This window comes from Typopeltis vanoorti, chromosome 6, assembly GCF_054136105.1.
Source record: "Typopeltis vanoorti isolate ZY-2024b chromosome 6, IOZ_Tvanoo_1.0, whole genome shotgun sequence".
NCBI classification, from domain to species: domain Eukaryota; kingdom Metazoa; phylum Arthropoda; class Arachnida; order Uropygi; family Thelyphonidae; genus Typopeltis; species Typopeltis vanoorti.
The window spans coordinates 130,911,149-130,936,247 of record NC_143554.1 but is presented as its reverse complement, the minus strand read 5'-3'; the positions used below and the strand labels follow the sequence as shown (position 1 = coordinate 130,936,247).

General features: G+C 35.5%; 1 protein-coding gene across 5 annotated transcripts in view; it reads right to left on the bottom strand.

Moving 5' to 3' along the window:
- The window catches only part of Pi3K68D (phosphatidylinositol-4-phosphate 3-kinase catalytic subunit Pi3K68D), a 134,932-nt gene that overhangs the window by 45,756 nt on the left and 64,077 nt on the right, over positions 1-25,099 (bottom strand). Inside the window, exon 1 of one of the 5 annotated variants that reach the window (XM_090394436.1) lies at positions 10,394-10,449. The exons of 2 other annotated variants lie outside the window; for them this stretch is intronic. The gene's annotated coding sequence lies outside the window, so the exon portion shown is untranslated. Of the gene's footprint in view, positions 1-9,731; positions 9,809-10,168; positions 10,367-10,393; positions 10,450-25,099 lie in introns of those variants that run through there. 2 more of the 5 variants (XM_090394435.1, XM_090394439.1) reach the window with 2 other exon arrangements.

Genomic DNA, 25,099 nt, shown 5'->3' with positions numbered 1-25,099 from the left:
ATTTCACACTAAGAGTTTTATGCCTATGGATACTAGAAAATTTATTTGATAAGACTGCACCATCAGTATCTTTTAATTGGCATGAAACTCAGTAATACAGCCGGTTGATTTCTCTTTCTCTAACACAAATTCTTTCAGTAAAACTTTACACAATCAGTCGTGGTCTATTTGCACTTAACCATATACTTCGGCTATCTTACTTGGTTTCCCGCTCTTAAGTTTGCATTTATTTAGGAACAGTGCATTGTAAAATAAACTCTATTGACATATAATTAAAACACATTATTTAAATTAAGGGGATATTAAATCCCACATTGTTTTAAAACCGAATAAGAAACTCAAAGATTGGAATCAGAGAGTTTCATGCCAAATATAGTAAACTATAAAAGTATCGGCGATTACTAGCGGAAGCTAATGCAAGTAGTCCTAGTATATAGTACAATCTCGGGCAACTCACATCAAAGGTAGTAAAGTTCTGATTGCTATTCTTGGTATTTTCTATAATGTAAAAACACATTTCCTAGGAAATGTATGCTGTTATTACATTATGGTGGGAGGTCGCTACCCAGACTGGTTTCAGCCTTTATTGAGGCTTCATCAGTGAGTAGCTAGACCAAATAAATACCAAAGGGTATAGCGAAAAGAACTTATATACTCTGCTAGACGAGTTGTCAAAAAGGTGCAACCATTAAGTTACTTAAATATAAACAGCCAATAGGCTTCATTTCGGTGATATAAACATTATTTAAATTAAGGGGATATTAAATCCCACATTGTTTTAAAACCGAATAAGAAACTCAAAGATTGGAATCGGAGAGTTTCATGCCACATATAGTATAATAAACTATAAAAGTATCGGCGATTACTAGCATGAGCTAATGCAAGTAGTAGTAGTACAATCTCGGGCAACTAGGAAGATTACTCTGTCTTTACCTATCTTTATATACTTTTGATATAAAGAAACAAACTTTCCTTTTTCAATATTAAATGACTATGCAATGTAATTACTCTGTTACTTCTCTGCTTAAGAAAATTAAATTGCCAAGACTAATTTACTCATAAAGAGATTAGCTAGCAATGGCAAGTTATCTTACAATTTATAATCCAGTTAACAACAAATCAGAGGACTCTCTTACAGATATTTCTTATTACTATTCCTTATCAGTCCATCTATGACATATCTCCTAGACTGCAAAAAGAATGTACATAAAAGGATGTAATACACTTACGGAGGCTCTCTGTTACGACACCTTCCAAAAGGTCCTGCATCAAAGTCTCTATGGTTTTTCTTTCATCTCAGGCCTTAGGTTTCTGTCCAGAGAGTCTTGTTTTAGGGGGCTTCGTCGGAATATCAGCAGGTCTTGAACCGCAATCTTCTCGATACTCAAAAGCTCAGGCAAGAAGTTTCTGCATACAGGCTTGAAGATTTTTCGGCAGCTTTTGGCTTCGGTTGACTTCCTGCAGCACTAGGACATCTGACCAGCACTTGGCTTATTTACATCGGCTGTTCTCCCATTTTTTCCCCTCTGGCGTGGGTTCGCCGTAAAGTCTGGTCCCCTGGGTCCGACTGCTTCTGGCTCTCTTCGGTAACAGCACTTCGCCTCTCCTGCTTCAGTAACTGGACCTCGCCTCTACTGTCAGCAACTAGACCTCGCCTCTCCTCTCTCGGTAACTGAATCTGGACTCTCCTCATGATGTTCGGCTCAGTCCCCTTTTATTTTCGCTTTTTCGGGACCTTGCACCAAGGGTTGTAAACCCTGAAGAAATCAGAAGTTCTCCTTGATCTTTTTTTTTTTAAGGCCAACCCATTCTTTTATCTCCTCCGTGCACTCTTTTTTCCTTGTCTTCAGGCAGCAGAAACTCCTCTGAAACTAGCGGATCTCTTTGATAATAGCTTTGAAGCTTCATGCGCAGAGCTCACAACTTTCTCACACACTTAATCATAAACAAATTTCTTGTGCTCTTATACATAGCTATTATACAAAGTTCCGATGGCAAAGCATTGCCTTTGTTTTTGACATTCCAGAAACTTTAGTTAAAACAGCAAATACAATCAATTCCCATAGGGTTATTTACATTACTATTTAACATAAAATACATAGAGACAAACAAGGTTATTTTTGTAACAGTTTCATGGGACTTGACCTCTGTAAAAATCGACGTAAAGCGCATTGGTATTTCCAAGCTATATCGAGTTTTACACCTTGACGTGAACATGTTTAAATTTTTCGTGAGGTATATGCAAAACTTTTTAATGTCTTTTTTTTTTTTTTTGGAAAGTAAAATCAGGGATGCAAGTTATATGCGAGGGCAAGTTATTTAAAATTTTTTTTCAAACCATCATTAAAATCAATTTAATAATACAATAATCTATTTTACACTCAATAATATTATATATTTATATATAAATAAATATTATAGTTAGTGTATCCATTCTCCAGCCAAAAGGCTACAGGTTTGAATCCTGCCGTGGGCATGATTGTGTATGATTGTCCATAAAAATACTAGTGGTGATGGTCGACGGTAGATGCCGTTGGTGTAGAGGATGAAGGTAGTTACGAGTGGTGGAGACGGAGAGTTGTAGAGTAGGTGCCCTCTCTCAATGAGTCTTTGGATTCCCTGGAGGTGTTTCGTAATAATAATTATTATAAATAAAATAAATATATTATAAATCTACTCTATAATATAAAATGATAAGCCTTTCTTTGTAATGTTTTCGTGTCACGTTTTTTGTCAAGTTATTTGAAACGTTTTGAAACTGTTATATATATATTTTATACTTAATTAGTTGTTACTTGATTATATCCGTTCTTATTCAAAACCTTATTCACTTAAAATCCTACCGGCTGTTGTATTGTTTATGTCGTTGCTTCTCTCTAATTTCTTATTTTATATACTTCATTAACCTCTACTATCCTTTCTTGTGTAGCCTAACTAGATTCTACCTAGGGATATTTCCTTTTCAGATACTGGCAAATTTGTATTTATACTGCGCCAGCCAGTATCCTATAACAAGAATTTATTCAAGTTCAGGGAAATATTCCTAGATTCATTGGCATACACTCTAACACACACTTAAATAGATATCGGTACTTTGCAGTCGTGACCAATGATCTATTACTTAAACATATATATCTAAAATTTCTCCTGCTATATGGTTCTAATTTTATAAGTGGTAATTTGATATCTTGAATTCAGGCATGACTCAGGCATATGCAACAAAACATGTGTATTGGAACTAAATGACAATTACAACTAAATTGAATCAAATTACTTAAATGTCTAAATCTCTCGCTAAGTTAAATCTCATGCTAATATAATTAAACAATTCGAAATTAATCAAGTTCACCTAGACAGATCAAATTGTTAATCACACCGAACAATAGAAAGCAATGACAATATTATACTAAATTAAGATTCTCTCATGCATACTATTCATAGAGTACATACTATACAACTTGTTGCTTTCTAAGTTAAGGTTATCTACTAAACAAAATACACTTATTACTTTAGTCACATACAATTATATTCGTTCCTGAAAATTGCTTGTCCAACAGAATTTGCTGTCTCAAAATACGAAATCTTATCCAAGTTCTCTAAAGGATTGTCCACATTACTTAATCAAACATAAATTTCAATCTTCTATCACTTCCAAAGATCTCTACATTACCCAGTTCTTTCCGAAGGTCTATTAACTACCACGTGTTGTTCTGGTCATCTTTCGATCGGCTATCTCGGCGCCTGGCTTTTGGCTACATCGTCCTTTCTACTGCTGCCAGCCTCTATTTTCTTCCACGATTGAGGGCTATCTCTGCTCCTTTCCGATGGGACATCCAGCGGCTAGCACGATTTCTGCATAGGCTGATGATTCGCGTACGGCTCCGCATGGAATCTTGTTCAGCATAATCAGGAAAATGGCCCACTGTCCAACATCATAGAACCCTGGCTCGTCCTTTCTCCGACCACCGGTCAAGAATCCTCGAGATGAAATCCAGAACAAAATGCCTTGCAATATTGCACGCATTGCCTTATATTCTATGTTCTAGAACCCTCTTTTTGCTGTATCCTTTTTTTCGCACAACCCTTAGTTTTGATGCCCTTAAGATGATCCTTACTCTCCCTATTGCTGTCTTCAAGGAAAGCACGCTTACGTTATTTTCTGCGTAAGTTGTAGCCTCCGGCGTTATCATTGTTACTGTGTTTCAGATGCAACCTTTGCACTGTTACTCATTACCTGTCTGCCAACTTATGTTATTTGAGATAGCTTAATAGGACACAACTTTAACCTAATATTTCTTTTACATAGAATCATTAATTTGTACACAAAGTTCTTTACATAGTATTACAATTCTACTAAAAGGAGGTAATTCTGATTCTATTTACAGTTAGTACTTTATTTCTTCTGCTCGAGTACAAGTTTTGTCTCTCAGTGATTTTTCTGACTTGTTAAATCCTGAATGAATTGTTTCCTTTTAAAGGTTCTTCATTCAGGATGTAACAAAACTGAGGGGCTAGTCTGAGTGTCGTCTTCAAAATTCGAGTCATCAGAATTCAAGGAGAACCAGCCTACCGGTCCAGAACTTTGGGGGGGGGAAAATCTCCCATCGAGTCTTCAAAATTCGAGTAATCAGAATTCAAGGAGAACTGGCCTACCACCAGTCCGGAACTCAGGGGTGGGGAGCCGTAGGCGTCAGGGGACGAAGCCCCCCCCTAGTTTATAAATAAATTAAGTTAGATTAATTTTCTATTAATGTTTCCTCTATTAAAACATGCCCGGCACATCAGCAACTCGATTTTTAATTTTTGCCATGTGCACATAAAAAGGTTTGCCACCACTATACTATACCCTTCACATTCTATCCCACCATCTCATCTTCTGGAGAGAGCTTTCATCACAGAGCTTGCTGACATGTAAATTCAGAGAAGCTTAGTCAATTAGGGTGGAAGCAGGTGAGTTTGTGTGAAGATGAAGCGAATGAGTGTGAAAATGACCAAGTGATGAATCTAGTCTCTCAAGCAAAAATATTAAATAGGGTAGACAATTCAAAAAATAAAGGTGAATGGGGGACTAAAGGGATGCTGCAGTTTCTATACACTAATGCCAGAACTATCAGGAACAAGAGGGAGGAGTTCTTGGCATTGGTTAGTGCAACCCTGATAAAAGTAACAGGCATTAGTGAGACTTGGCTAACAGCAGATGATGTAGTTACAGGTATTGAATGTAAAGGGTTTAGTATTTTTCAGGGAGGATAAAAGAAGACAGGAAGGGGGCAAGTACTGCTGATGATAGCAGATGAATTGCAACCAAAAAGAATAGGAGACAGGCTGCAGGGTGGCTGTTTATTTGAAGCAATCTGGAGTGAGATTAAGGCCAATGTTGCTATAGGCCAGGCAGTTCTGCAGATGATCTGGAAGACATGCATCGCCAAATCAGTACAGGTCGAGTGATTAGGCGATGCATGAGTGACCACTTTGCAAAGGTATATCATCCTAGTGAGGTTACTGATTTAATCTATGTGACAGACACTAATGTGGGAACAGAGGTAGATGAATTGGAGGTCCTTAGGATATTGCAGAATCTCAATGTAAATACAGCTGTGGGATTAGATGGGATACAAGCTGTTTTTGCATGAATTGGAGGTTCTTAGGATATTGCAGAATCTCAATGTAAATACAGCTGTGGGATTAGATGGGATATTAGCTGTTTTTGCATGAATTGGAGGTTCTTAGGATATTGCAGAATCTCAATGTAAATACAGCTGTGGGATTAGATGGGATATTAGCTGTTTTTGCAAGAATGCACAAGGGAAATGCCTTTGACTAGGCTCTTTAATTTAAATCTCAGCTCTGGTAGAGTTCCAAGGGAGTGAAAAGAGGGCAAAATAATTCCTCTGCATAAGGAAGATTCTAAGACTGCAGTATGAAATTATAGACCAATCAGTATCTCAGGCATGCTGGTAAAAGTACTAGAAAAATTGGTCAAAAAGAGAATTCAAGAATAGGTAAATAAAAATATGATACTGTATGAGGGTCAACATGGCTTCGTGAAGGATCGATCATGTCTTAGTAATTTACTAACTTTTTATAATAAAGTTACAGCTGAGATGAATAAAGAAAATGGCTACACGATTTTACCACATGGCACTGTTATGCAAATTAGAACAAATAGGGATGGATAGACACTGGTTAGATGGATAAGAGGGTGGCTGCTGGACAGATATCACAAAGTGGTATATGGAGCAACAGGATTGAGGTGAAAACAGGTGAATAGTGGTGTGCCACACAGTTCAGTGCTTGGACCATTGCTGTTTAATTTGTACATAAATGATATAGGAAATAACCTGAAAGGAAATATTCAGTTGTTTGCCCATGATGCAAAATTAGGTACAGTAATAGTTAATCAAGGCCATGTGGAGAGCTTGCAGGACAATTTAAACAGACTGTCAGTATGGGCAAAAGTTAATGGTGTCAGTTTAATGTCGAGAAATGTAAAGGTATGCATTTTGGGATAAATAGATTACGAACTGTTTATCACCGTACTCCAGGAAATAGATGAAGCAAGAGATTTAGAGGTGTTGGTAAACAGAGTTAAAGTTTAGAGGATATGTTGCTATGGTTGCTAAGGTAGTCCATAAAATTACTTGGCTATTGAAGAAAACATTAACAAGTAGAGATAAGGAAGTTATTCCTTTTTACAAGGTCTTGATATGTCTACATCTGGATTACTGTCCTCAAGTCAGGTTCCCTGGGTTTCTTTTTGGGGGGGGGGGGATTAGGAAGCAGTAGAGAGGATTCAGAGGCAAGTGACCATGAGTGGCCTGTGAAATGTTCCCTACGATGGTAGATTGAAAGCATGTGAACTGCATTAGTTGGTTGATACGAGAAAAAGAGGGGATATGATAATTATTTAAGTTGCTTAAAGGGTTTTATAGGACAGATGCAGAGGAAAATGTTTCAGCACTTGGCTACAGGAACCAGAACAAAGGATCATCCCTGGAAGTTGAATAAAGGTGTGGTTAATAGGGGCATAAATAGATTTTTCACTAGGAAAGTTGCAAATGAGTGGAATGGGTTTCCACAGTCAGTCGTTAGTGCTTTGCATAATCTGTTAATGGGTTCAAGGAGCGGTACGATAGATTGTGTGAACAGATTGGATCTCCTACGATGAGTCTTTGGACTCCATGAAGGTGCCCATATAATAATAATAAAAAACAGAAAAGAAAGAAGTCAACAACTAGAACAAATTCCAAAACCACCATCAGCAGAATTAAACTAGCACCATCTACCTAAAACACATCAACATAAAAGAAGTGGAATTGGCAGAAGAACTAAAGTACCAGATCAACATAATTAGCATTACCAAAACAAAGAAAACAGACAGGTGAGATATATTCAGGCAATAATGATCAGAGAATGGATGGTGTATCTAATTGACAAGCTTAGGTGTTGAATGTTATTCATAACTTATTTTAACAGTATCAACAACACCAAACAAACTATTTTATAAAAAACGGAAATCAAGGAAGTCAGAAAACAAGTTATGTGTGGTTCTGCCATTTTCATGATTGAAAAACACCCATCAATAGTAATAAGCAATTCAATTTCAGCTGTCAAAAATGAAAGATGAAGTCATTAATTTAAAAGTGGGCAAAGAAGACTGAACATTCAGAAAATGATCATGGAGACATGACATATGCGGGCATATGACAAACAGAAATTCATAACATACATGTTGTTTTACATATGTAAGTTATAACTAAGATCTATTTAACATGCACTCAAATGAGAAAGAAAGATGCAAGTTTTCTATGGAAACATTTAATAATCTACATTTCAAGCTCTAAAAAGATAAATGAAACCAGAAAATGATCCACATGGCTGATGCACATACGCTGCAACTAAATCTAATTAGCTGTGATAAAACTGTATGAAAATTAATCCACAAATGCTTCTAATTGCTGCATACAGGTTTTGTAACTTTTTATGCCTGATAATAATACAAGTTTGGTTTGTAATGGTCAAATTTTGGTATAGAATGTTTATGCATTATATACCAAAGTTTGTAAATATGAATGATAAAGGAAATACAATGTACAAATGTGATTTTTACTTTGGTTGTCTTATTAATACACCCAATTATGTTAATTTTGCATATGAAAGGTTTACATAATCTGCAAAACACAGCATACTGTACAGTGACTACAGACTGAGAAAGAAAAGGAGAATATTAATATTATTATTATCTTACTCTCCATGAAGTCAGCAGATTCACTGTGGGAGGTTCATTCAATTGACAAAATATCTATCACACAGAATTTTTAAAATCCTTAACACTTCCTGCATTAAAAACATATTCCAGTAATGCATCCCATTCACTGATAATTCTCCAAGTAAAAAATCTACTCCTCACATCTCTCTTCACCATACTCTTACAGAAATTCCAGAGATGGCCTCTAGTTCTTCCCTCTCACCTTCTACTCTTTTTTTAGAATCCCCTCTAGATACAATAAAATCCTTTCATTAATTTAAATGTCTATCATATCACCTCTTTTCCTCCTATCCACCAAACTCTGCAATCCACATTTCTTCAACCTCTCTGCATAGCAAGCATTCCAGAGTCCTAATAATATCCTTTCCAATGTTTCCACATCACATTGAAAACCAGGTGACCAAATCTGTGCATAATAATCCAAGTGTGGTCTGACAAGTGCTTTCTACAGGCAGAACCATGTTCTTATCCCTACATTAGAGTACTTCATATCATAGCAACACTAAGATATGCAGTTTTTGCAACATGCCCTCTAAACTTCAGTCTACTGTCAACCATCATTCCCAAATTTAGAATTTCATCCACTTCCTGCAGTACAATGCCATCAATATAATACATAACCTTATATTCCTGCACTCTAAAATGCACTACCTTGCCCTCATTCATATTAAAACTATAACCCCACTCCTTTGCCCAAGTCAAAAATCGATTCAAATCTTCCTGAAGGGAATTAACATCAGCAGTGGTACTTATAATTCTCTCCAACTTTGCATCATCAGCAAACACCTGAAGATCACTAGTCAGTCCACATGATATATCATATACAAACAAATATTCTTAAAAACTGCAGATTGTAGTTTTTCTTCTATTATACGGTGCTAATGTTGGACCATTCTCTATCTTCAGAGCAAAAAAAAAAGTATCAAGTATACCAATTTTTAGATATGACTAATGCATCTTAGTGTATTGGATACCCTCAAGGAAGTGCATATGGGTAAATTGATCTACTATAAATTGACAAGGTTGATGGTACAATATTAATTACTATTATGCACAAGTCTTTGTACATTAATCATAAAATATCCACAGATAGTAAGGTAAAGTTGTAGTGATAACAAAAACTTAATGAATACATTATTGGAAATAACTGGAAACAATGTTACAGAGCTACTCAACATGAAAACAGGGTTCGAATGATCTCGGTATTTTCAAAGGAAAAACTGGCTTTTTAAGATATCAATAAAGAGATCACACTATTTCCTAAAATACTAAACATGAAATAAACAAGGGTACATCCTGCTAAACTAAGATAAATGGTAACTTTACTTTTACAAAGATTCGTCGAGAATTTATTCGTTTTATAGACATAATTACTGTTAAAATATTTTTTTTTTAGCTTTAATTGAAAAGCCGTTGTTCATATTAAGACAAATATCTAAAACATTCTGTAAAATCTGATTACTGAATTTCTGTAAGAGTTAAGTCCTTAAACATCTTCACTATTTCAACTCTTAAAATCAAAATGGGAAGGAGGGGAGGAAAACAAGATCCGCAAATGTTACACATGATTGGATTAGTAGGGAGAAAATAATAAAACCACATAGACATAATTCGACGTAATACTTTTGTTGATAAAAACTGTTAACATTAATTTTTGTGCTTTGCAGTACAATAATGCACAGTGAATAATCCACGTACGCGATATGCGTGAATAAGCAATTGCGACTTATTTATGCAAAATATTTAGTTTATGTTAAGCAACGTGAACAACACCAAAGAAACTAGAGAAAGAAGAAGAAAAAAAAAGTTAACAGCGGTGATACTCTACTCACAGTAAACAATAACACGTGTCACTTAAAAATATTTACTCAATTCAGATCAGGAGAGAGCTATACTTACAGATGAAAAATCATCTAAGTTTTCAAATTTCTCTTAATACCTTCGAAAAAATAATTTAAATGGTCGGCCATGAATAATATATAAACTACTCATTTTAAGTATAACATACTTAACAATGTTAATAAGTTGCCAAATTATTACAATCTAAGAGGAAATAATATTTTAAAAAATTCAGCCTTTGTACCCTGCTTCTACATATTCACTTTTCGACGGATGAGCACTCACCAATCATCCACTGGAAGGCGTTACTGATTCTCCACCCTTCAATAATCAAGTTTCACCTGGCGGCGAAAATTTGAAATGTGTTCTAGCTAACTAAACATCTGTAGTACGTGTTGCATTATGACATCTGTTGCTACTGTTCCAAGAAACATTTCTTTTGAGTGAAACATTTGGAAAATTACTCACGGGCCGGAACACGAACCCTTTTGTGAAAAGGTATTTCAATAGGATAAAAAATTATCTTTTTGCTAAAAAGCATAGCAATAAAATAAAATCCTTACACGATAATTTTATGTAAGAATATTTCAATAGAATAAAATATATTTTACGTTGAAAGTTTTTTCATTTGGTTATATTATAAATTTAAGATGCCAAGAAATTATATTATTGGTTTAATCCTCTACCCAAGTGTAAGCAAACAGTGTTTGCGCTTGAAGTATCTACACCACTGGGATACTTGTACATAGAGGCTAATAACTTCATATCAATTGCCTTAGTATCCCATAATGCAATGCATTATGGGAAGGGCCACTACCAAGACCGGTTTCAACCTTTATTGAGGTCTCATCAGTGGTAGCCAGACTCAGAAGAGATATCTAGGTTGAAATAATGCAGAAGTCATTCATATACAAGTAGCCAAAAGTTTGACTACTTGTATATAGGTACAAAAGTTTGACTACAACATCTTTAATTTATAATATATTTTAAATCACTATTTTCTATAGAGTTACCTTAGGGTTTATTCTGTAATGTCTGACCACAGATGAGAGACCCACGGCTGGCAGATTGCCAAGAAGAGTCAATTCATGTTGAAGGAAAGAAAGGAATAAGGCAATGTGCGAATTCGTTACCAACATGCGAAACCATGTGAAATTTTCCAACTATACATAAAGTTTTCCAACTGTTGTACAAGCAAAATAGTTAACACTTTAAAACCTAGACTTTCATAATAGAAAAGCTAATTTTCCGATGTATAATAATAAACACTCATCCCACGAATCGTTGGTTACCCTATTATCGGAATGGATTCGCCTTCTTCTACTATGTGCAGAAGTGGCGAGGGGTCTCACATCTGTGGTCGCACAGTAGTACTTAAACTAACTCATTGGCGGCACTGTAAATGGGAATTTAGTCATGAATCTAATTTTTTAAAAAAAGAACTACCGATTTATAAAACCTTAACAATAAGAAATGAAAGAGAGAGAGAGAGAGAGAGAGAGAGAGAGAGAAAGATCGATTTGTTGAAAAAGAGATAACTGTGTGGCTTTCATGATGGCCTCTCCAATTCCAATGCTCAAGGAAATCATTATCAAAAACTATAATTCTTCATATTATATAATTAATTTTTTAAGATATTCTCTCTCTCTCTCTCTCTCACACACACACACACACACACACACACACACACACACACACACACACACACACACACACACACACACACACACACACACACACACACACACACACACACACACACACACACACACTCTTCCTTTGATCCTAATACCATGGTATCGTTTTTCCCTAGCTGTTTTATGACTGCATACAAGGAAAGATTTCATTCCCTTCATTACTGTTTGATTTTTGAATTTCCCATTGTCACACCTCCAAGGAGTCATTGAGGGAGGATAATCAAGCATTGGGTGGTGGGAAGTCATTCACTAACCAATTGTAAACTGTGTGTGTGTGTGTGTGTGTGTGTGTGTGTGTGTGTGTGTGTGTGTGTGTGTGTGTGTGTGTGTGTGTGTGTGTGTGTGTGTGTGTGTGTGTGTGTGCTCCTTTGTAGAATTGCCTGTAAGCGCAATGAAAATCGCAATCTGGGAATACCCCCCCCTTCCAACTCAGTAGGCGGCAGTAGCACACTCAGAATTTAATCTTGGAGGGGGCCGAGCACTCAAGATTTAATCTTTGGGGGGGGCGAGTTGAGTAGACGATTTGAGAATACACACTACATTGCATACGACCTATGACTGAGCATCTGCAGTGATCGCCAATACATGATGCCCGTGATCTCCTCTGGCCCGGCTCGGGCAACGAAGTAGCGCTCGGTCCTCAAGAGTATTACTTCGTTCGCCTTGCGTTCACAGCGGCCGTGATTCCCGAGAGCTATATGGTATTCCCACCTTATGTGGCCGCTAATTCATAAGTAGTAAAGAAATAGAAGCCACAACATAAATAAAAAACAAAAAAAAAAGAATTTTAATAAGGAAAAGATTTTTGGAAAATTTTCTAGTGTTTTTTCTTTTTTGGGAGGACCAGGGCTCTTTGGACCGCTCCCTGGGTGCGCCACTGGTAGGAGGTCCTGCTAATTCACTTTCAATAGTAAAAACCATGTAAAGATTCCTCTTCTGGCCATGAGGATCGAACTCAGGTCTCTTCCAATCAAAGGCACAATGTCCCATTGTTCTTCCAATTGTGCTAAAGGTATATGTGTAACTAATGTCTGTACTCAAATTAGTTACAGTCAGTTACATGGTCAACTGATTCACGTATAACTATTTCAATAGTATGTTATCAAGTTTTAATATGCATAGAGCAATCTTTATGTGGAACGATGAAAACTGTGATGCATATTAGATTTTGGTTACTATCAGTGACACACCTGCATTTTTAAAGCAGATGAGTTTCATTATTATTATTATTATTATAACATGACACCTCCACGCACTCCAAGAAATCGTCATGAAATGGCACTACACGATACAAACCCTCACTGACCTCGGTCATCGATACTAACCATCTACCAGAAACACGTTTTTCAAAACTCTTGATTAAAATAAATGAAATCTTTTACAGTATTGGTAATGTACCAACACATGATTACCAAAAAAAAAAAATTAAATGAGTCGATTTATTAACTTTAATGTCTAAATGTACAAATTGTATTTCCCCAGCGATAATTACTTGACCAAGAATAATTCAAACTCAAAACTTAGGTCAGCTAAATCAGCTAACGCATTTTATCCCCTTATAGAAAGTAGACAAGGCCTTTTAACCCCATCTAGCTTTTGGAGTCTGGGTGAACAGTTCAAACTCCATCGACAGCCAATCAGAGATAGTTGGCACAAGAATATCACTAATTATAAGCGTCAACCAACTAAGAGACAGACAAATGCAGCCATCCCTTGGTACCTAATCCTAACAGGACATGTTTTTGTCTGAAATAATGTGGGTTTTACGGTCGATTTTCATAAATTTATGGGGGGAATAACCCAAGTTTCCGAAAAATCCGTTGCAGAGAGTTGCAACATATACATGCATGGCTTAAACCAACTTCTGTTAATGGAGAATATCTTCCAATATACCGATTATACAGCTGTGTCTGCCCATGATGATGAAAATGTCGCCTACTCATTTAACTCATCATTAATCTGGACAAGAGTTTCCCAATTTACACTTAAATCCTGCAAAAACAGCTAATAAACAGCAAAACACATTAAGAAAGGGTGGCCAACGTCATACGGAAAGCAAAATCAAATTATCTGAGGAAATTAGCTGAGCAGGCCAGAGGGAATCCCATAGAGTTATTTTGCCATGTAGCAAGGAAAAGTCAAAAGAGATTATGGAAAGATATATTTTATAATCAGTTATAGTCTTGGGCCAGCTATCTCTGATTGGCTACCAGTAGAGACTGAACTATATCCCCCTCAGTTTTCAAAAGTTGGATAGGGCAAAACGGCCTCGCCTGCTCCCTGCAGGGAAATAAAAGTTTAGTGTTCAATTATAGACCATTCTGTGTAACTATAGTTCTTGTCAAGGTGTTGGAGAGAATAGTTAGGAATAGAATACAGGAATCGGTTGATGGACATAGTATCCTTTTTGATGTCAACACGGATTTGTAAAGGTTGGGCCTTGTTTTAGCAATTTACTTGCATTTTATAACAGGGTAAGATGTGTTAGAGAAAAAAAAGTGGTTAATGTTTGCTGTCCCTTTTATTCTCTAAAAGGAATAGGTGAAGCCGTTTAGCCTTGATTTTTGAAGGCACAGAAGGGTAGTCAATTTCCACAATTAGCAATTACAGATAGCTGGCCCAAGATTATCAATCATTTTTAGTAGGCATATGGAGAGGCGAGTGTTGTAGATAATTGCCATTTTGTGGCAATTATCTCCAATGCTAGCACTGGAATAGTGAAAGTTCTATGATCGATTTCCTTGAGCTTCAGGATTAAAAATCCGAGTTTCTTGGAGAAAATCCTTACTTGGCCATGAGATAATAATAAATTAAAAAAATCAGCTAATGACTTTTATTCCCTTATTGGGAGTAGGCAAGGCCTTTTAACTTTATCTAGGCTTTTAGAGAATGAGTGGGCAGTTCAATCTACACCAGTAGTCATTCAGTGATAGCCGGCCCAAGACTATCATTAATTATAAGTGGCAACCGATGAAGAGACTGGCAAACAAGTGTAGCCATCTCTTGGTATATAATCCTAACAAGATATGTTATTGTCTGAAATAGTCAAACTATATCGACTAAAAGATAGCTTCTACATAAACATAACGACTACTGCAAAGTCAGTACTGAGAAGCACATTGCAATTATTGCAATGTTAAATAGAAAACTGATTTTCACTGAACAAACAGGAGATGGTATGTTAATACATCTACTTCAGTCCTAACTACAGAACTAGAAGCGCACATCAGATAACTAGACCACAATCAATAAACAGCTTGATTTGTATAAATACAGAGCGATTAGAAGAACGTTCTTGTGAAACTTTAGACTTCAGTAACTTTGGATGCACCCATGTTACAATACACTGTAAATGGCATATAAAAGCTTACCTCTTATTTACGGCTTTACTGCAATACAGTTCTAATTTTAGACATTTTCTTGAGACATGCAGACCAATTTTCCAACTTTTTGATTTTCCTTAGTTGCTGCCCAGTGATTAATGAATTGCTTTTGTGGTTTTGGCCTTAAGTTCATCTAAGAAATGCGGTTTTGATCCCATGATAATGGTCCAATAGCATTGTTCGGAACAGGAGAATGACGTAGCTAAATAATTGGTCTACTTCTACTGCTCCATTTCTGTGGAAAGATGTCATTCCAAAAAAAAAAAAAGAAAAAAGAAAAAAAGCAGAGTACATCTGAATCATAGAAGCAGGGTTATGGTGTGCTGTCTTGCTGAAAGAACATAATATTTAAAAAATTTAACTGTCGTATTTCAGAGATGAGGAAATTCTGCGCTATTGCAATTTCACCATTGAATGTTGCTTCTTCAACAAAGAAGGGACTGTAATGCATGATTTCCTGTGGGCGTACACCAAATATTGATTGTTGGAAAGTCTCCTTCATGTTGACAGACATTCTGAATTATCCCTTTTCCCTGAATTTGGCAACTGCAGCGGCTGACTTCACAAGAAATACGGAAAGTTGTTGCCTGATCAGTAAAGGACAACTTGCCTAAAAACTCATGAGAAATGGCACTTTCTGACATCTGTTGATAGAAATTCGGATTTACGTGGTAGTCTTCTTCTTTTTATATGAACTCAACCATATGAATCATGCAAGCATGCTCATGCAGTTCCACTATCAGAATTTTGTGCACTGTCGAGAGCAGAATGTTTAATTCAGTGGATGCATACAAATGTTTCCTGAACTACATATTACTGGATTAGCCACAGTCCCTTTGCTAATGGGTGGCCGCCAAGATCGTGGTTAGTGATTTAATGCCCTAGTTTCTCTAAATTTTTTCATCTAATTGTTAACTGACCTATGTGGAGCATATTTCCTGCAACAAGCAGTCAATCTACTTCTTCTTGCACCCGCTATTGATTTCATTTCTAAGAATCATAAGGCACAATTCACCTTTTCTTGCGCCATTTTCAATTCGTTAATGAATCTAAAAATTAATTAAAATTAATTAACAAAGAATTGACAACACTAAATGCATAAACACTGTAAGAATTAAGCTTTTATATGCTGTTTACAGTATATTTCTATTATTATGTACCAAAGTTATTTCTAACCAGAAATATCTATATAATAATAATAATAATAATAATTATTATTATTATTATTATTATTAATAATTCCCTTGTAGGAAGTAGGCGAGGCATTTAAACCATATCTAGCTTTTGGAGACTGAGTGAGAAGTTCAATCTCCACCGGCAGCCAATCAGTGATAGCTGTCGCATGTCTATCACTAATTATAGTGCAGCCACCGATGAAGAGACCAAGTTTTCCCGTTCCAGAGATCGACTAACTCGGGAACCGGTCGAAGAAAGGCTTAGAAAAAGTTCCTCCTGTCGGCGACTAGACTCGAACTGTATCTTCGTGCGGCCAAGCGCAAAGGATGCAAGCGCTATTTCCACTGAGCTACACAGGCCTTTATATCTATATGTATATATTGCTATTAAAAAATTGCCTAACAAGTTGTGGATACTGAATTTAAACCGGCGAACCGACGCCACATGAAATCTTTCTCAGATAAGCTTAAAAGCTTTCGAAGATGTCTTTAGAAACACAGTGGCGTGCGATGAGTATTACAAGGGATGTATGTGTACATCACCATTATGAAAAATTATTATATTGCTTTAATAAACTTCCTTTATTAAGAGAAATGGTTATATTTATACATCAATTCAATCCTTCCTTTCTGAGATATAAACGCTACGTAAAGCGGAAAGAGGGGACTATTTACCGTCTTTAACAAGTTTTAACTTCATCTCATATTCTCATTTTGAAAAAGGTGTATGCAGAACTTTAACACTATTTCCCATAGTGATGAAGAACAAATCTAAATGTAAATTTATACAAAAAAAAAAAAAAGAAACACTTATCTAAACAGGACACATAAATAACTAAATGTACTGCGCTTCTCGGTTGCAGGTAACCTAATGAGCAGAACTAAGCTAACTGCACGCCTTCAATTTTCATGCAAATTTCAGTCAGCAGCACAAGCTGTTTGCTCAGCAAGCCATTAAAAACGTGCATTGAATCCTCGTCGCAGACACCGCTTAGGTAACCACATTACTCTCTCTCTCTCTCTCTCTCTTCATATATGATTAGTGCTTTGATGACAACGATCTCCTTATCTGATTTACACTCACACTGTGAACGACTTGATATTTGTAACACTTTATGAGTATATTTCGATAGTCATAAAGGGACAACAGATGGCAAGGCTGGCAAAGGACAGAACCCAATGGAGGAAAAGAACCCATGAAACTCTCAACCTGTCCTGAAAGGATGTGAATGATGATAATGAAACAAATAACAAATAAATAATAAAATAATTAATTTCAAATAAATAAATAACTACTCGAAGATTATTTCTTCATCAATTTTTCGGGGTGTGTAGGGCACACCAAGCAAAGGACTCTCTGAATATATGTCCCTGTGAAACATTACCAGAACAAAGTAAAACTATTGCAAATAATTAGACATTATGAATCAAATTAATATTTTTATAGTTAAAAATATCTCTAATCATAGGAAAAATTTGGAGAAATATTTTTTTATTACTCATAGTATAAATAACTCAGAATCAGTGGCGCACTCAGGATTTAATCTTGGTGGGGGCCGAGTTGAGTAGACGATTTGAGAATGCACACTAGCATCGCATACGACCTATGACTGAGCATCTGCAATGATCGCTAATTCATAAGTAGTATAGAAATAGACGACACGATACAACATAAATGAATTTTGATTAGGAAAAGATTTTGGAAATTTTTCTAGTGTTTTTTTTTTTTCCTTTTTCTTTGGGGGTGCCAGGGCGCCAGTGCTCAGAATGATTACTCTACATATTATACATTAAATAATAAGTGATGTTAATAACGATTTGAATTGAATTGAGACAAAAATCGAGATGCATACATGTATCCTAAGACACAGCATTACTGGTAATAGATTCCACAAAACAGGCAATCTAGTCAGAAGACGCAATTACAAAAATATGACTACCTCATTAACCTCCCAGTTTTAGTTGCTTCGTCGTGATTCTAAATGACAGCTGGAAAATAAAGTTACAGCTTTTACAGAAATTTGAAATGGTGATCGTGCTGGAATGTATTACAACTTTGTGTGTGTGTGTGTGTGTGTGTGTGTGTGTGTGTGTGTGTGTGTGTGTGTGTGTGTGTGTGTGTGTGTGTGTGTGTGTGTGTGTGTGTGTGTGTGTGTGTGTGTGTGTGTGTGTGTGTGTGTGTGTGTGTGTGCAAAGTGACTTAATTAATTTTTTACATGTACAAAAGGAACACATATCATTCCAACTTTACAAACGTGTGAAGGAGCATTTTCAGCTTTTGTGTTTCATATTATTGCGATGGATATTGAGTTCAGGAAGACATTCTTGATAAAAATAATACTTCAAGACATTGACATTCGAAAACCGTAATGAATAAACCACAGTTACCGTTATATTTTAGGCTAATTAAAAGAAAAAAATACATCAGAATTTTTTCTTCCTTTTTTTGTAATAAGAATATATATATCAAGTTACAATTGCACAACGTATCTATTACAATAATTGCATACCTGCAGATTATTTTTAGTTCGTTTGCTTTAGATTTTACTTGTCAACGCACACAAGATAAAGCGATTTATATATCTGCGCAGTACTTACAAAGAAATAAGGATATAGCAAATAGTTTGCCTCTCCAGATACCCATGACGTACTTCTACGTCATAAGAATTATCAGTAGTGGTCTGGTCTAGCCATGAATATAATAACTGAAACTCACATGTTCAAAATAAAAGCTTAAATTTAGCATAAGATTTTAGTATGATTTTGATAATAATATTTGTTTATTTGTAAATTGTAAATTACAATTGATATTTGGTTTTATATTGATTTTATAAATAAAAACAAGCATTCAATTTCAACTTTAAAAGGTGGGAGAGGAGGAATGTAAACTTTCGTAAGTTGCAAAACTGATTTCAAGTAATTCCAGAGTGAAATTTAAAGCAAATATTTGTTCACAGGTGACTGTGTGGCCCTGTGGAAATGGAAACAGATCTGAAAACATTATTTAACTTATACAGGGTGGCCCATAAGTCACGAAGGGGTTTAAACATTTAATTATTTTTTTTTATTTATTAATTATGTTCCATGACAGCTGCTAATGTTTCTGGATGCAATGCCCTAATTTATACACGAATGTCCTCCTTCAGCTGTTGGATTGTTTGGGGCGTGTTTACAAACACATTTTCCTTCAGGTAACCTCATAGGAAGAAGTCGGGAGACGTCAGATCTAGAGAACGTGATGGCCAATTAATTTCAGATCTTCGCGAAATTATTCGCTCTACAAAAATGTGCCTAGGAGTTCCATTGTGGCTCTAGAGGTGTGGGCAGTGGCTCCATCTTGTTGAAACTACATCTGAGTTCTGTCCTCTACCGCAGGGCGCACAGAATTTTTCAATCATGGCCGAATATCGCTGGCTATTGACTGTGACTGCATTCCCGTTGTCATGCCGAAAGAAGTAAGGCCCGATGATTCTCTGTGACGTTACACTGCACCAGACCGTGCACTTGAGGGGTGCGATCAATCTAATGAATAATCCTTGGATTCTCCGAATCCCAAATCTTTCAGTTCTACTTGTTTATGAAACCATTGAGGTGAAAGTGAGCCTCATCAGACAAAATCAGATGGTGGATAAAGTCGTGTTCTTCTCTAGCAAATTATTGAAAGTGGACTGCAAAATTTACACGTCGCTGATTACTTATTGGTTTTAATTCCTGTACCAGTTGGATCACAAATGGGAAGAGGCGTAAATGGTTTAAAAAGTGCTGCGGTGACGTCCGACACACACACACACACACACACACACACACACACACACACACACACACACACACACACACACACACACACACACACGTTTGCTGGCCAGAACATCTTCGGATCGACGTTCCTGTTTCTTCTTCTTTAATACTGTCCCGCACACGCTGAATGTTTTCCTCTGTCCTGGTTGAACGGGGTCTCCCGATCGTGGTAAGTCACTTACAGAACCCTCTTGATGGATTCAATTAAGTGACGAATCATTTTCTGACATTAAAATAGCGGCGATATGCTCTTTGCAATAGAATAAAATCAAATAAAATTGCACGATTTTGGTTCGTTGTTGGGTTGTGAATGAGTCCATGATTAATTTCCCAAATGTTCCTTAAAATACTTGAAAAAAATGAAATGAAAAAATTAATAATCAAAAAGTTATTCACATTTTAAATCCCTTCATGACTTTTAAACAAGCTATAAAAAATTACGAATATAAAACATCCTCGACCGGGTTCTTCGAAAGAAATAACAATGATAGAAGAAGGATAAATGCACTTCATTGCAGGAAAAACACTGCAAAAAAAAAAAGACGTATGATTATTGAGGATGTTCCACAAACGTCATATTGTTCTCTTCAAAGAAACGAGAGCAATACCATCGAACCCAATAAATTTATATTTTTACCTAAGAAAACTCAGAGGGGGGGGGGTAGAGTAAATTAAAGTTCCGATAAATATCAAACAAGTTCTGAACCAAACTTCAAGAGCTGCTGAAGTCTATTCTGCTCTCTATTCCTCTAGCAAATCTACAATAAAATCTATCATACCAAAGCACTTACCAACAGAAAAATCTCCCGGAACAGCTGGCCTAACCAATGAATTTTGCGAAAAGTATTTTCATAAGTTTGAACACTTGATTATCAGGATAATCAAAGTGTTCGAAACACAAGCAAGACCAGAGATATATAAGAACTGTCCCGTCACCTTAATAGCAAAGGATTGTGATCAAGAAAAGCTATAGGGTCATAAAAAATGGAGAGGTGTTACACTATTGAAATACACTCTAAAATATATCCATTCTCACTAACAGAGCACAAAAACATTCACAACAACTTGTATAGTCTGCTCAAACATGCGAAGTAAAAGGAAGAAACACACCAGATACTACTACTGCATAATATCTAAGATGTACACATAAATAATGGCAGCTGACTAACAAGGCAAACTAATTGCTGAGTTCATTGAAAAAGCTTTTGACACAGTGAGTCATGCATAAGTCTTTGAAGAAGTTTTGAACCAAACTCCAAGAGCTGACTGAAGTTTATTCTGCTCTGTATTCCTCTAGCAAAATCTACAATAAAATCTATCATACGAAATCTACAATAAAAGTCTGAAAATCCGCTGAATCAGCACCATCAGAATCGTTTTATAATAATAAATATTGGTTGATAAATCACATAACGGTTAATCACACATATTCCTTGTACTGGCTCATAAATATTAAGCCAAGATGTGCTTACATAAACTTTATTTAATTATTTTCTTCACTAATTATGACCGAAAAATGCACAGCTGTTCATTCCAGCTATCTTAAAGTATACAAGATAAGTTGATTTCGATGCTCAAAGGTCATTCCTCTGTGTGCGTCACTGACACAGTGAAACTGTATTTTGGAGTTGCTGTCGTCAAGTGTAACGTGATATTTATTGATATTTACGCATGCCAAAACAGCTGACATTCAATCCAAATCAGACGTAATGGGATACCCCCCCCTCCTTCCATTAATCTGCTACGTCTATCAATTGCAGGGATGAAATAAACTGAGATACAAAAAAAAAAAAAATCATCCAAGTATAAGAGGGAATAACTCATCTTCAACTTAATTTCACATCAAGTTGAAGATGATGGTTCTTGGTACATCGATAGGAAGACCAACCCATCGTAACATCCTTGCAGATAAATCAAAGAGACTGAAAGTGGTTACTGCACATTTTTTATTAAAAGCTATTATGCTCGACAATATTTTCTCAATGTGTTAAAAATTAAGTTTTTTTTTTTTTTTTTCAATTAAAATCTGCTTATTCGCACTCCAACTGCTTCGTGCAGGTGAATGGACAATGCTAAGCTAAGGTGCATTCGTAAGAACAAATCTAAACACGTAAGAAGCTCGAGGGACGTCGCTCAATAGGCCTCAAGGAGAATGAGAGGTGACGCAACCAACTGTGAACCGAAGTGGAGCGAGACAACTGCCGAAGTAAAACACCAGTAACATTGCGCAGCAGGTATAATTGGTGCTTATTTCACTGGGTATGAAATTTGGTGGGAAAAAAAAATCGAAATATGAAAAGAATGTTTCAATAATTACAGAAATGAAGCTATAGAAATAGAAATATTTAGATTGAAATTTTAAAGACAAAACTCCTCTCTCTCTCTCTCTCTCTCTCTCTCTCTCTGTGTGTGTGTGTGTGTGTGTGTGTGTGTGTGTGTGTGTGTGTGTGTGTGTGTGTGTGTGTGTGTGTGTGTGTGTGTGTGTGTGTGTGTGTGTGTGTGAACATATTGAACCAGAAGGAAGTACAAACATCCAGTAAAAAAAAAAAAAAGTGGCTAAATGAGCACCTAAATAAAATTACTAAAAATACAAAAAAAAAAAAAACGTGTGTTGTTATCACTTTTTTTTTATTATAAAATAGATGAAAAGTACGAATTATAGAATCATTTATCACCACAGACTAACTCTGTTTCATTAGATTTATGAGACAACATTACAAACGATCTGAATGTCTCAAGATTACTAAGGGATTTTTTCCTCCCGAAGAATCATTGATAATAAATGAAGGGCTGGTCTTATCTTATTACGACTATTAAGCTACTAAAATATTAGCGTGTATGATGTCTACTAAATGTGTTCTCCTGTGGTATGCCTAAAACAGACGAAAAATCCTGTTACTTTATGAGGCCATCTAACTCAACTTCATTTAAAAACCTCTTATAAAATCAGAGGTAGCAATAACAACGTAAGCATTATAAGAACTATAATAAGAATTTATTGATGTTCATTTCTTAAAATAATTCATTTTCCAAATAAGAGAAAGCCTTCGTATACAAGATAAGTTAAATCATGTGTTCAAGGCTTATTGTAAAATATTTGGTAATTTCTCATTTTAAAATAAGCCTTAAACACGTAATTTTTTTGTTTTGCTTTGTTTTTTACAATTGTCGTACATTGATACTGGATAGAAAATGAATCACCTTGGTAGATTTTTCCTGTTGCCCGTTTATATATTTGGAATTATAACGCAAATTAAATATTCGAAACGACTGTTATTAGTAGAAAAAAGAAGTCAAGTATCAGTTGATTTCAATTTTTCACTAATAACATTTATTTATAATTTGAATTTGAATCATTAAAAGGATTTAATTAATTTGAATAATTAATGAGCATCGATTAATTAATAAGTTTTATTAATAAAATTAGAAATGTTTAAAAAAGTCTTTCGGAGTCGTTCTAATTTTCAATTGTATACGCCCTCTATTGTCAATCGCTTCTTTTGTTATAATAAAAGAATAACGGCAAATTGCAGACCTAATCGTTGCATATTATTGCGTACTATTATATTCTGCACTCTTATATGTGAAACCCCCCCCCCCAAATGCTCATTTTTATTTTATGGAATAGCAGATGTAATTAGAATTTATGTAAACAATTATGTAAATAAAAAAAATACCATTATAGTGTTGTTTTGCAATCAATTCACCATTTTTATGTTGAAAGCTATGATTGACGGAAACCATCCAGTCATTTTTTTTCCTCTCCCGCGACTTGGAGCCGATGAAAGGCGTCATATTATCTGACATCATACATATTCTCTACTTCTAGAAAGTACGTTAGTTAAACTGCGTTCTTAGTCTGAGGTCATACGATCTTTACCCTTGCTACTCTTATCAGCTTAAGTTTGTTGACCACGCTGTAGCTGTCAGGTCTTAGAACACACATTATGATAATATGCGCTATTGAAAATAAATATATGCGATTCTTAAGCAAGCTAAGATCGTAACCGTATTTCAGAGATAAAAAAAATTCAAACGCTAATGTTTATTAAACATACAGATAAAAAAAATAAATAATTTGCAAGCTTTAGTCATTCATTCGTATCGTAATTGATCCAGAGATTGGCAGTCATAGTATTCCTATCTCGTATTGAATTGTACTTTTGCCTGTCCAGTGTTCTTGTTGCCCTTCATATAGTGATGTCTTAATCGGTCTCTTCTTATTCTACCTAACTGTGATTACCATATCGGTCAACCCTCCTCTTCAAAGTATGGCCTAAGAACTCCACATTCCTCTTTCAATCTCATTCAGGGGTGTTTTTAAAAGTTACGTTTATCTCCAGTATTTGTTTTTACTCCGAATTTATCACAGCTGTTAGTTTATTAACAATACTTAGCAGGCAGTCCAAGAAAGGGACGATTCGCTTTCACTTAGGGTCGTAAAATGGTCATCTCTGATTTTTAGTTTCTCAGTCCAAACCTATCGCAATCTAGCAGAAAAATGTATTTATATTAATTCGTTTTCTTTTACAAAATATTGTACAACTACTACGCCTACTTTCATGAGTAATAAGTTGTCTAGTCATACATAATGGATCATTCTTCAAGGATGTCACATATATTAAAATAAAGGAAGTTTTGTAAATGTTACGGACATGTGTGCATTTCTAGAAGGTCGTTATTATTCTTATCTTCATCATCATCACCATCATTATTAATAATATTACAATGACAAAAAAAAAGTCAAAATATTTTCATTCGTATTTATTTTTATTTTTATTTTGTTTAGATTGCAAATGCAGAACCTTAACACATTTTGAAAAGCTCAAAAATTTTAAATGTTTTAAACTTCTGGCAGTTGTTGAATTCTAATGGAACCGACTTGTTGATTTCGCATTACAGTACTATGGATGAACTTAGAACTTTTATAGATAAAAT